This window comes from Bubalus bubalis, chromosome 12 (assembly GCF_019923935.1).
Source record: "Bubalus bubalis isolate 160015118507 breed Murrah chromosome 12, NDDB_SH_1, whole genome shotgun sequence".
NCBI lineage: Eukaryota > Metazoa > Chordata > Mammalia > Artiodactyla > Bovidae > Bubalus > Bubalus bubalis.
In genome coordinates, this window is record NC_059168.1 from 77,359,324 (window position 1) to 77,371,393 (window position 12,070).

Here is a 12,070-nt window from a genome sequence, read left to right on the forward strand (position 1 = left end):
TAAGAGAAGTGCACACAAACAAGTAAGGGTGGGAAGTAAAAAAGAGATTTTCTTCTATATTATGTTCTGTTGTTCACACTAGCTAAAAACACCACAATTATTTCTTTAAAAACTATTTCTTCATTTCCACATAAGATCTTGCAGACACTTCCAAAGTGGGTTCTTATTCTTCTATGGCTATTGCCTTTTACCAAAATAGTTGACTAGACTAATGAATTTAAATTCAATAGAAGAAAACAAAAGACACATATCAAACCTATTTTATTTTTCACAGATGACATCAGAAAGGAGAGAGGTGAAAATATGTGGACATAATATACAAATAACATAACTAGATATTCTTATCAACAGCTAGTGGGGTCTAAAAAGGGATATGGTTAACGTACTCACTAGGATACAGCCTAGACTTATCAGGAATTACTGTAAGCACAGATAACAGGTCAGCATTGAATTCCTTTTTTTTTTCTATGTCTTTATTTATGTTGTTCTTTCTTCCTTGAATGCTTTCTTCCTAACTCTATAAAAACTACTAAGCCTTCAAGGTCATTTCAAATGCCACTCATTGGTGAAACTATACCCACAAATAGCAATACCAAGTATCAATCAATTACTCTCTCCTTAGTATTCCAAAATAACTTTTCATATATTTCATTACAATGTACCATCCTAACCCCAACTTACACATCTCTCTATCACCATCACTAGCATTATAAAACAGGGTGGCATACAGTAGGTGCACATTTACAGCAAACTACATTGTCAGTAAGCCTATAATATCTCTTATGCACAAACATAAGAAGTCAAATGGCTGAGAAAGAACTTACTATATCCTTTTTATTTAAAATATTTATTTATTTGGCTGTGCCAGGTCTTAGTTGGGGCACCCAGGATCTTCGATCTTCTGGCATGCGCGATCTTTAGTCGCAGGATACAAACTCTTGGTTGGAGCATGTGGGATCTAGTTTTCTGACCAGGGATGGAACCTGAGCCCCCTGCATTGGGAGTGCCTAGTCTTAGCCACTGGACCACCAGGGAAGTCCCTATATCCTTTTAATGGAGTGTTGCTGCTGCTGCTAAGTTGCTTCAGTCATGTCTGACTGTGCGACCCCATAGACGGCAGCCCACCAGGCTCCCCCGTCCCTGGGATTCTCCAGGCAAGAACACTGGAGTGGGTTGCCATTTCCTTATCCAATGAAAGTGAAAAGTGAATGCAGTCATTAAAAACATGTTCACCAAAACTCAGCAAAATATTCTGATATAATGCCAGGTATAAATGTCAAATCTGGTGGCTCAGATGGTAGAGAATCTTCCTGCAATGAGGAGACCCGGTTTCAATCCCTGAGTCAGAAAGAACCCCTGTAAAAGGGAATGGCTACCCACTCCAGTATTCCTCTCTGGAGAATTTAATGGACAGAGGAACCTGGCAAGCTACAGTCCATAGGGTCACAAAGAGACAGACACAACAGAGTGACTAACCACTGTCAATTAAAAAAAAAAAGGCAGAAAACTGTACAGAATTTTTATTTCAGCTATGTATAAAATATATACTTGAAAAAAATTCTAGAAGAAAATACACTAAAGTATTAACCTTCAAGATCACAAAATGATCCAATATATTTATCTCCTCATTGAAATTGAAATGACTAAGCATAAACAGAGATTCCCCCATTTCAAAAGGAGGGGAATATACACACGTATCAGGAATCCCTGTAAAACTTACCCTAAGACAAAGAAAAATAAGGAAAAGGCAAATTCTAAATTATTACAAGTGAAGAAAATCCCTAACTTGGAAGGAAATTTCCCAGGGGAAACCTCCACTAACACAACCTGGGCCTCAGCAACTGTAGGTGGGAATGGGCTGTGAAGTAACATGTGGGGAGCAAATTCTGCCAGCAGCACCTGTTTGCACACTCTTGGAAGGGTGACCCATGATACACCCAGCCTACCCTTAGAAGAGCCAAGAGTGAAACAAGAGAAGCTCTCAGGGAACGAAACTGAAAGAGGCACCCATTCTCAGGGTCCTGGGAGCCTGCTAGGCTACTCACTTGCCTCACACCACCTGCTAGGGTCTAACTAGTCGGGCTGCATTAAAAATAAAATAAAAACACTCTGAAAACATGCACATCAACATAATGGGTGAGATTATTGTTACAAGGCCATGCCTACTCTTTCCCTATGCCTTAGACCTCTCTAACTTAAATAAATAAAAATTATGTAAATCTAGTCTTTTCATTCTCACTTAAAGAAATTATGTAACTTCCAATATTAGAAAAATATACACTTCCCCCACCCCAAATGCATCCATTAATAACATGATGAGAAAAAAATAGTAATTTTTTTAAATGGACTTATATGAGATAATTCTGTAGTCTGAAAGAAAATGACCAATTTAAAGGAATTCAAACAAATACAATTTTAACTATCACGCCTGCAGCAAAAATCAAGGCACTAAATTGTAACAGGATTCTCATGCAAATTTGAAGATATTGTATCTATGAAGAAGAAAATAAGAGAGATAGATGTTAAAACATACTATAAATTTACCACAGTTAAGAAGTATGATACTGGCACCAGAATAAACAGATAATGGAAATAAGCACAATGAAAATCTCAGAAATAACCCCAAATACACTAAGAAATTACTGATTTCACTGGTAGTTCAGTTAGTAAAGAATATGCCTGCAATTCAGGAGACCCGGGTTTGATTCCTGGGTCAGGGAAGATCCCCTGGAGAAGGAAATGGCAACCCACTCCAGTATTCTTGCCTGGGAAATCCCACCGACAGAGAAGCCTGGCAGGCTACAGTCCGTGGGGTCACAAGAGTCGGACATGACTTAGCGACTAAAATCACCGCACTAATACTAAGCATTTGTGTACAACAACTTTAAAACCTCACCATAAACAAAGTTAAAAGATAACCAAATGTAATCAAAGCTAAACAGGAAGAGAAAAACTGGGAAAGTAAATTTTCAACAAGAGAAAGTAAATATTCTTAAAACATGGTGGGTGGTGGTTTAGTCGCTAAGCTGTGTCCAACTCTCGCAACTCCACAGACTGTAGCCTGCCAGGTTCCTTTGTTCATGAATATTTGCCTTCTTTTTTAAAAAAGCTTTGTATGTTATAAGAAATAAAAATAAGGCAAAATTTCCAATAAGAGTATAAATTCAACTCAACAAATATATATTGAACAGTGTATTAGTTTGCGAGGGCTGCTAACAAAGTAACACAGATTGGGTGGCATTAACAGAAAGCTATTTTCTCACAATTATATAAGCCAGAAGTCCAAAATCACGGTTTCAGCAGAGTTGGTTTCTTCTGAGAACTCTATCCTTGACTTGTAGATATGTAACTGTCTTTACCCTGTGTCTTCACATAGACTTCCCTCTGTGTATGTCCATATCCAAATTCCCTCTTCTTATAAGGACACTGGTTGTCCTGGATTACGACCCACCCTAATGACCTCATTTTAACCTAATTTCCTTTTTAAAGACTTTCTTTACAAATACAGTCATGTTCTAAGGCACTGGTGATTTCAGCACATGAAGCTGGAGCAGAGGAGAAGGAAAGAAAGGAGGAAGTCTATAACAAGTACAGGTATTTCCCACCTTTTGAAAGTTTGCTTTATGCCACTTTGCTTTTACAAAAGTCCTACATTAGTGCCTGTTTTTGCTAAACAAAAGAAATTCCAAGAGGATTTTCAATTTTATGAAGGAAAAAAAAGGGTGAAAAGAGCCTTCACCATGTTTTGCAAAGAGCCTTTATAGAGGCAGTGTACACCCTGAGTAACAAGAGTAGCACCACCAAGCTCCTTCCACAGACGTGGATGTATACTCAGTATCTGAGCATCAACACACCACAGCTTTGAACTCGGTGAACAGCTGTGCTTTTGCATGAAGTTGCTTCAGTCGTGTCCGACTCTTTTGGAGCCTATGGACCACAACCCACCAGGCTCCTCTGTCCATGGGACTCTCCAGGCAAAAATACTGGAGTATGTTGCCATTTCCTTCTCCAGGGGATCTTCCCAACCCGGGGATTAAACCTGCATCTCTTAAGTCTCCTGCATTGGCAGGTGGCTTCTTTACCACTAGCGCCACCTGGGATCTGTGCCTTTCCTCAATTCATTTTCTGCATCCATTTGCAAGGTAAGTACTAAGGTAACTGCTTCTTCAGTTGATGCCATTTCAGCTTACAAAAGATTTCAAAGGAATGCTCTACACTTGGATATCAGGGAATACCTGCATCTACTATTTGCCAGGCATTATTCTAGAAACATCAATGTACCAGACAACTATCCTTCCTTATAGACCTGACATTCCATAGAGATATCCATGAGAAATGGACAATAAACAGTAAACCTGATAAATAAAATTATACTAGAAGGTGATGAGCATTATGGAGAAAACTAAAAACAGAGTAGTTTAAGGAGAATCAAGATTGCATGGTGGGGGGGGGGCGCAAGTTTAAAATACAAGTCATTGAGTAGATGACATTTTATCAATGATGAGCAAAAGAAATTAATGGTAAATCACACCTACTTTAAAGAACTAGAAATGCTCAATAGACAAAGAAAAACTGTTCAACTGCAACAAGACAGTTACCATCTAATGACCAAAAAGTGTTAATACCACCAATGTAGGTCATGGTGCAGGTAAGGATTAATGGGAGTATAAATTAGTATAACCACAAAACAGTAAAGAAATTAAAGGAGAAAACATATAAAGTCCCTACAATGTATTGTAATCAAAGATCCAAATGTGAAGGGCAAAAATAAAAATGTAAACACAAAAATTACAATAGAAGAAAATCTTAGTATCTGTGAACTAATGAAGTACTCTGGGTACCCTCTATTTACAGATGATTTACATCTAATTGTACTGGCAGACCCCCTTCTAAACTTCAAAAACCAAAACAAACAAAAAACTGTTCACAATGTGACTATCTTAAACGAAGCTGATATGTCAGAAAACTCTTAGTATATCAAAGAAAGGATCCAAAAACTTGGGGCGACAGGAATGCTGTTCGTTATGAATGGTCTACTCTCCCATTATCCTATGCCCCTCAAGAAAACTTAGAAGATACTAACTTAATCAAGGAATTCAGAAATATAACTGTTGAGGGAAATGTGAGCATCTTTGAAAAGTGTTATGGTGTGCATTCTTTGTAGGGCAAGGATGCTGGTGATGATGCCTGTAAGTGACATAGGTACCAGGATTTCTATGTAATGATCAGTTCTCTGGACAGTACAAGCCTAGAAGTCACACCTAACCACCCAAAGGAAAGAACGTAGCTATAGTCAGGATGTTCTGAGTACTAATGACCTTTGATACTAGAAAACTGAGGAGAGGACTGAGATGAATGGGCAGCTTTCTAAGATTCTACATGATTTGTATAACTCAAAAACCTCTTTAATCTGATGAACATCACGACATGAGCCACCAAAATAGAGTCATAGTTCTTCATATAATCCTTAATTCTGAGTTAGAGACACTGAGCCCCTTAAGTGAAGGGATGGTGAGGTATTTAAGTACATTCCATAAATCCTGATTTTTCCCAAGGGGATAAAATGTGAGGCTTTGGGGATAGGTGTTTGGAAGATTGTTGAACATAGCTTTGAGTTAATGTTAAACCCTCTGAGTCCAGAAAGCCACTGTGGTCATCTATTCAAAGACAAAAGGAGTTCAGTCTTAGTTTTTTAGACACTCAGAGTGACAACAGTCTCAACCTATGGCCATTTCCCCAGATCCTTAATATACAGTTGAAACAGATACAGTAGAAAAAAAGAGGAATCTTCACTTTAACTCTTAAAAATGTCTATATATTTAATTATCCATTTATTTCTTTGGTTTCACCAGGCCGCAGTTGTAACCTGCAGGATCCTCAGTCCTCGCTGTGGCACTTGAAATCCTTCAGCAGCAGTGTGTGAACTCCCAGCTGTGGCATCCAATTCCCCAACCAAGGACTGAACCCAGGCCCCTTGCGTTGTCCGGCCACTGGACCACCAGGACTGTCCCCTGGTACATGAACTCTTAAAAAAGTAAAGTCTTTTACAGTGGGAAGGGCCAAGTGGAAGCCTCTGGAGTGACATCTACCTACCTAAAGAATACATTTATAAGAATACCAGATATCTCTGGAGAATTATAGAGATTAGGATACCAGCAAATTTTTGAAAGCTGCTGAGGAAAGGATTCCTAACACAGCCCTGTTTAACTCCAAGATATACCTTAAAGAAGGACAGCCTAATCAAGCAATTATGCCAATTGAAGCTGCTGCTCCAGATGCGGCCACTCCACTAAAGTAAATCAACCCAACGCCTAGCACCTGGCAGGCAGCTACTGCTCTGGTGAATTCTTTTTCTACCATCTGACAGAGAATACTCAAAGCAGCCTGTTCTCACTTAGGAGTAACAGAAGTAACTCCTCACTGTTTTGCCTCAAAGTAGGTCAACTCTCAGGCTCTATAAAGCAAATTAATCTATAGAGAGCTTGATTGTTTTCCTATTCCACAGAGCATGATGCTGGTACATTATACTAATAGAACCACATTGACGGAATAGAGTAGGAAACATCAGGTAAGCCAGATACCTTGATAAAACACTTGCGTGGCAAAAAGAGATCTGAGATAAACTCCACGAAAATACCAAAGCCTAAAATCTCAGTGAAGATTCGGAACTCGAGTGATCTGAGGCACATGAGGATATTCCCTACAAAAGGCAAGTTGCCATGTCTTGACATTCACCCCTAGTCTGTAATCAAATCTATCACCACCGCTCACGTAATTTTTTAAAAGAGGGGAAAAAGTAAAAATGTACTTTGACATTCTATAAACTATTGCCCTGATTTTCCTAGTAGCAACCACCATTATCCAGAATGTTTGCTCATTGCTTACTTCTGTTTATCATCCTCATAAGATGGTAAGTTCCATGAGTATTAAGAGTTGACCTTTTTATTTATAAATATTTTCCAGGACCTAGGATGGTATCTGACAAAGAGCAAGTGTTAAAAATTTTTTTCATTAAGGAATAAATTAAATCCAAAGCACTTTTCGATATATGAAAATTTCTAATAAGATTTTCACTATACTTCTTACTATTATATACATTGTTTTGCATGTGTTTAGTGCAGGTATTGTGTTATTTTTTTTTAATATTTGGCCGCATCAGGTCTTAGTTGCAGCACTCAGGATCTTCACTGCATCAAGCAGAATCTTTCATTGTAGTGCACAGACTCTTTAGCTGTGGCCTGTAGGCTCTAGAGCACGTGGGCTCAGCAGTTGGGGCACGTGGGATCTTAGTTATTCGACCAGGGATCAAACCCAGGTCCCCTGCATGGCAAGGCAGATTCTTAACCAGGGAAGCCCCTGGTGTAGGTATTTTTGACAGAAAAGTACAAGGAGGAACTAATTCTTCCTTTTGGTAAGTTCTACAAGGTTATGAATTGACTTTATTGGTTTCTGATTTGCATATAATGTTCAAAAGAGAAATAAGTTCTATTAAATATTATGCATAATGTAATATAAATGTGACAAACTATTTACATTTTAAAAGGCTAAAATGATAATACCCTCTATGGTTTTTCATTTTGCCCAACAGGCTATTTTGGTTTTGAGTATGAATTTTAAAAACAAAAGTTATCTAAAATCTTTAGCAGGGCATGGCAGGAAATAAATGATTTTTACACGTTCCTACAAAAATAAAACTGAAAGGCTGAACAACGTTTTACTAATTGCTTTTATTTCAGTGCTGAAGACCCTAGGAAATAAATGAGGATTCCAGAAGAGAAGCATCAAAAATCTATGGAAGGTCAAAAATCAAAATAGTTAGGTACAATGCATCAGGTATACACCAACAGTACAAACAAAAACATAAATACAGAAGAGGGGACTTAGGTGGCTTTTGTTCGGAAGCATTAAGGGAGGCTCCAGAAGTTACACATGAGATGAGCCATCAGTCCAAACTGTAGGCAGGTTCAGATGCGTAGACCTCATCATGCCTAACAGTTTGGATTTACCCTGCACTGAATGCAGTCTTTGATTGACTATGGGAAGATTTCATCATCATTGTTTTAGATACATTAGCCTGACAGGAGTACAAAGGCCAAAGCAACAGAAGAGAGAGCAGAGGCAGAGAGCTGAGTTAAAAGGTGACTTGCCATTTACAGAGAGTAAGAGAAAACTAGAGCCAAGTTCACCAACCTCTCCATGAGGTGACAGTGAAACAAAAGGTAAACTTTTCCTCTAATGTTGGGGTCAAACAGCATATAAGCCATGAAAGATTCTTCTTCTTGCGTTGTCACAAAATGTCACTTTTTGTGCGGTTGCCCATCTCTAGAAGCAAGGTAAATGAAACCTAGCAAGCAAATATGGAAAAGTTATTTTACATTTCCCTTCTGGAGTCTTTTGTCTTTCAGTTATGAGGAAATCATATTCACCGAGAACTCCAAAGAAAACGTTTATTGCTTTAGGTATCTCATAAGAGGTACATGTAGTCTCCAATCTGCACAGCACTATAGAAAGATACCAAAAACAAAGGGGTAAAGTGAGAAATAGGCCAACTTCTCCACTCATTTAAGAAGGAACAAGCACAATCCAATTTGCCTGGCCTGTTAGAAAATTTCTCAGAATATCCTGCTACTGACAAACCTCTGAAAGCCTCTCTGTGGACTTCATTGCTGTTCTACTCTGCTGTATCAAGAAAGCACACTTTAGTTACAGCTATTTTCATCATGAGTTATTTTCCTTTTTATATTCTTACCTGACTGCCCTTTTTCCCACTAATACAAATCCCTTCACTCCTAAAATCCAATCAAATGAACATTACTCTAACTTTTTTTCAACAGCCCTGCGCTCCTCCAATCTTACTTAACAGAATTAGACAAGTACCCTGATCTTCGTGTGGATCACTTTTCACTTCCTGATCTTTGAATGAATCAGATTTTAATGCTTCCTTTTTACTACAACTTGCTATCCACACCAAACCTTCCTGAATATAGGTAAGGCTGACTCTAAAGAGTAAAATTTGTGAGAATTATAAAAAAATCAGAAGGGGAAAAAGGCATTTGTTCAAGCATTTTATATTTTTACCATTACTTCTTGGATAGTCAGCCTATCATAAATGTCAGTACTGGGTCTCCATCTGGTGGCCAAAGTTTCTACTTGTAAATTCTAAAGGACCTCAGAATTTTTTGGTTCATCACCCTAAGAGTGAATCACAAAAGAAAAAAGATGTAATGTGTTATTTTAAAAAGAATGCATAAACTTATTTAATTCAGAAAATTCTGACTTTCATAATGCATAAATTAAAGGCATACTTACAAAAAAAGTCCAGCGATGTTTAGAGCTAATCTTATACAAGAAAAACAAAAAAGAAAATGTTTTGAACTGAGCACAGGGAGAAAGTCTGTGACTGTCAGAAATTTCATTTATGTATTCATTAGTCAACAAATATTTATTGAGTACATATTATATGTGAACAAAGCCCTCAATGCAGGGGCTATAGGGAAAAATACAAACAAATTTCTTTCCTTCAGACAGCTTACATTCTAACAGGGAGAGACAAAATAAATACACACCATAACATCAGTTGTCATCAACATTAGAACATAAAATAAAGGAGAATAATAGGATAAGGAGTTATATAGGTGGAAATATACTTACTTTATAAAGAATGGTCAAGATTGGCCTCTTTAAGACAATATTTAAATAACAGACCTGAATAAACTGAGAAATTTATCGTTTTAGAAAAGGCAGAGGAACCAGAGATCAAAGTTCCAACATCCACTGGATCATTGAAAAAGCAAGAGAGTTCCAGAAAAACATCTACTTCTACTTTATTGACTATGCCAACGCCTTTGACTGTATGGATCACAATAAACTGTGGAAAATTCTGAAAGAGATGGGAATACCAGACCACCTGACCTGCCTCTTGAGAAATCTGTATGCAGGTCAGGATGCAATAGTTAGAATTGGACATGGACCAAAAAACTGGTTCCAAATAGGCAAAGGAGTACATCAAGGTTGTATATTGTCACCCTGCTTATTTAACTTATATGCAGAGTATATCATGAGAAATGCTGGGTTGGAGGAAGCACAAGCTGGAATCAAGATTGCCAGGAGAAATATCAATGACCTCAGATATGCAGATGACATCACCCTTTGGCAGAAAGCAAAGAACTAGAGCCTCTTGATGAAAGAGAAGAGTGAAAAAGTTGGCTTTAAAGCTCAACATTCAGAAAACCAAGATCATGGCATCTGGTTCCATCACTTCATGGGAAATAGATGGGGAAACAGTGGCTGACTTTATTTTGGGGGGCTCCAAAATCACTGCAGATAGTGACTGCAGCCATGAAATTAAAAGACACTTGCTCCTTGGAAGGAAAGTTGTGATTAACCTAGATAGTATATTAAAAAGCAGAGATACTACTTTGTCAACAAAGGTCTGTCTAGTCGAGGATATGGTTTTTCCAGTGGTCATGTATGGATGTGAGAGTTGGACTGTGAGGAAAGCTGAGCGCCGAAGAATTCATGCTTTTGAACTGTGGTGTTGGAGAAGACTCTTGAAGGTCCCTTGGACTGCAAGGAGATCCAACCAGTCCATCCTAAAGGAAATCAGTTCTGAATATTCATTGGAAGGACTGATGCTGAAGCTGAAACTCCAATACTTTGGCCACCTGATGTGAAGAGCTGACTCATTGGAAAAGACCTTAATGAAGGGAAAGATTGAGGGTGGGAGGAGAAGGAGACGACAGAGGATGAGATGGTTGGATGGCATCATGGACTCAATAGATATAAGTTTGAGTAAACTCTGAGAGTTGGTGATGGACAGGGAGGCCTGGCGTGCTGCAGTCCATGGGGTTGCAAAGAGTCAGACACAACTGAGTGACTGAACTGATGCATTCCTAAGAAAAAAACGCTTTAGGCTAAGAAACCATATGTGTAAAGAGTCTGAGGTAGAAACATGCACAGACAAGTAAGTGGAACAATATGGCTAGAGAATAGTGAGTGACAGGAAAAGTGAAAGTTTGGCTAAGAGAGGTAGCAAAGGGCCCTGTGGCCACTCAAGAAGTATGAATTTTATTCTAAACATGGGAGAAAGCCACTGGAGGTTCTGGAGAGAATCAAATTTGGATTTTAATAGGTTCACTCAGCAGACAGCTATGTGAGGAACAGACTGGCTGTATGTTTGTGGGAGGGAAAAAGGGGCAGCAGGGAATTTACTAGTCTGCTGCAGCCATCCAGGGAGGAAATGGTGGTAGCTTCCACTCTGCACTCTGATGGTAGCAACACAAGAGGTAAAACATTCTAGTTTTTTTTTTAGTATTTATTTGGTTGCTCTGGGTCTCAACTGCCACATGCAAGATCTTCAATCTTTCTTGTGACATGCAAGATCTAGATTCCTGATCAGGGATGGAACCTGGCCCTCTGCACTGGGAGCAAAGTCTTAGCCACTAGGGAAGTTCCCAGAGACACAGGTTTATTTTTTGTTGTGCTGGGTCTTTGTTGCTGAGCACTGGCTTTCTCTAGTTGCGGTGAGCAGATGCTACTCTTCATTGCAGTACAAGAACTTCTTATTGCAGTGGCTCCTCTTATAGAGCATAGACTCGAGGCACACGGACTCAGTAGTTGTGACTTGCAGGCCCAAGAATGCATGGGCTCCAGTAGTTGCAACTCATGGGCTTTAGTTGCTCCACGGCATGTGGAATCTTCCCAGACCAGGGACAAAACCCATGTCCCCTACATTGGCAAGCAGATTCTTATCCACTGTACCATGAGTGAAGTCCCAGATATGTTTTAAAAATGCTGCAATAGGAATGTTTGTGAAGTATGAGAGAAAAAGAGGAATCAGGATAATATCAAGGGTTCTGTCATGAACCAGAATATATGTCAGTAGAAAATATGTAGACCAAAGCTTGGAAAGTGAAAAGGATGAAAAATAAAACATCAGAATAAGTGACAAAGTATAAGCCTCTAACATAAGTGTACCTGGAATCCGAGAAGAGACGAGATACAATGGGTAAAATGTCTCAAGATATTGTGACTGAGGATTTATTAAAACTGTTCCCCAAAATTCTATTAA

At 38.7% G+C, this 12,070-nt stretch overlaps 1 long non-coding RNA gene across 1 annotated transcript; it reads left to right on the plus strand.

Moving 5' to 3' along the window:
* The first annotated feature begins 6,496 nt into the window (after nucleotides 1-6,496).
* On the plus strand, nucleotides 6,497-9,759 carry LOC123328716. Its single transcript, XR_006543742.1, has 3 exons — nucleotides 6,497-6,568; nucleotides 7,737-8,219; nucleotides 8,835-9,759. It is a non-coding gene; the product is annotated as an uncharacterized LOC123328716 (long non-coding RNA).
* The last annotated feature ends 2,311 nt before the right edge of the window (nucleotides 9,760-12,070 follow it).